Source organism: Austrofundulus limnaeus, unplaced genomic scaffold, assembly GCF_001266775.1.
Source record: "Austrofundulus limnaeus strain Quisiro unplaced genomic scaffold, Austrofundulus_limnaeus-1.0 Scaffold0, whole genome shotgun sequence".
NCBI classification, from domain to species: Eukaryota; Metazoa; Chordata; class Actinopteri; order Cyprinodontiformes; family Rivulidae; genus Austrofundulus; species Austrofundulus limnaeus.
In genome coordinates this window covers 5,633,875-5,636,028 of record NW_013952402.1, presented here as the reverse complement: position 1 = coordinate 5,636,028, position 2,154 = coordinate 5,633,875, and positions in this window count along the sequence as shown.

Below are 2,154 nucleotides of genomic sequence, written 5' to 3'. Positions count from 1 at the left end.
GACTGTCATAGAAAGGAAAAGTGTCTTCAGTCGGAGGCTTCTTCAATTTCGCTGTAATACAGACCGCTACAGAAGATCTTTCCTGCCCACAGCCATCAGCATCTACAATAAGTTTTTAGTTAAATGAGTTACGACAATACCTAATTTCCCTCTGGGATCAAAGTATTTTTGAATTGAATTGAATATTTTTTTAATTCTAAGTGTTCTATTGTTATATTGTCACATTAGAGTGTTACCTTGAAGTAAAAACTTAGATGACCTTTGAGATGAGCAGGTTTGAGTATTTGCCACCTCTTCTTCCTGTACTAATTTCCCAGAATGCTGTTGTGAAATTTAGACCTTACAGTGAACATAAACACAAATTAAAAAATGGATTTATGTTTAAAGTGCTTTTTTTGTGTGTTAAATTGAAATGTAAGCTCAGCATTGTGTAAAATGTGTGTGCTGTCTGTGTAAGAGCTTTTGTCTTTTTAGTTTTTAAAACAGCAAATTTTCCAAACACAGCCTTATCTTGAAATCTCTGTTTCTCACCCTAAGTAAGTAAACATTTACTTAGCTTCGGTAATTTTGAGTTAGTTCCTTTAGGAGATAGTTATCTTTCTCCCGCATAGGATAAGTATGAAATACACAGCTAGGATTTTATGTTTTGAGTAACGCGTCTCACAGCTGTCTGATTGTAGAGATTTTTGTGGTTGTCTGCCAGCTGTATACATTCAGATTTTTTTTTTGTTTATTTTAAATAAACTGTAGTACACGAAGATGCCATGTCGGCAGAAAAGTTGTAGAGCAGAAGAGATGAGGGTGTAACTGACGGGGGACAAAAAATCTAAACAAGTGATGTTGGATTGATAAGGTACAAAATGAACATTTTCTCACAGTTCAAAAATGACCTTTTTATTACACAAAAAATGCAGAAATTTAGAGACAATTTGCCACATTCAATCTCGTTTTACAGGCTGCAAAAAATGAAAAAAAAAAAAAACTAATTTAGTTCAATATTTAAAACTTAGACAAGTGTGCTAAACATTCTTTGGTTTTTCCATTTAAAAAAAGATCAGAGTAAGGGAACCATGTTTTTTTTTATTTTTAAAACTTAAAAGCAGAGTTGTAAAGTAACTAAGTACAAATACTTTGTTACTGTACTTAAGTAGAATTTTTGGGTATCTGTACTTGAGTAATTATTTTTCACCTTTTTACTTTTACTCATTTCCTTTTTACACAAAAATCTGTACTTTCTACTCACTACATTTTAAAAAAAGTTATGAAGTAGAAAGTAGTTTCTCCTGTTTTATGCTGAGTTGTTATTACTTAAAACATACTATCCTGATAAAATGTGCCTCCTTCATAGAGTGAATTTAATTGTGGTTGGATGAGAAGTATAAATATACACCATTCCGACACCCTATTAGCTTGTACACAACCCATCACAGCTGCACGCTGTTAGAAAATATATTTTTTGAGAAGTCACCTCCCAATAAATGTCATTTTGGAAAATCTAACTGCTCACTTTTACTCAATACTTTTAATACTTAATAGAGTTTCTGTCAGAAATTTACTTTTGATACTTAAGTACAAAAAATAGCTACTTTAAGACTTTTACTCAAGTAATATTTTTAGAGAAGACTAATTTTTACCAAAGTATTTTTATAAGATACTTGTACTTTTACTCAAGTATCACTTTGAGGTACTTTATACAACACTGCTTAAAGTAAAACTGTAAACTGAACTAAATAAAAATCCACAGTGTTTGATTTCTTCTTCAGCTATCTAGATCCCAAATGAAATATGGTGGTTGTTTTAATATGTAACGATACTGGAAATGACTGAAGTCACCAAATAAATACAGTTTATAGCAGCTGGAGAAAACTTAAAAGCAAAAAAAAAAAAAAAAAAAAAAAAACCATTCCTAAAATTATTGCGGTACTCATAGTACTGCATAACTTGGGACTATTAAAGCAAATTTGTCCACAGTAATATGCCGTCAATGAGACGTGTCAAAGTGACTTCTTTTAAATAAGAAACAAATCCATGGAGAGAAGAGAAAATGCTCCAGGAGTTCAAACCATCATTTACGGTTCTGCCAGAAAGTCCCAAATATAGTGCATTAACACTATAAAGCTTGTCTTTACTTTAATGATTAAAATAAAATTAAAT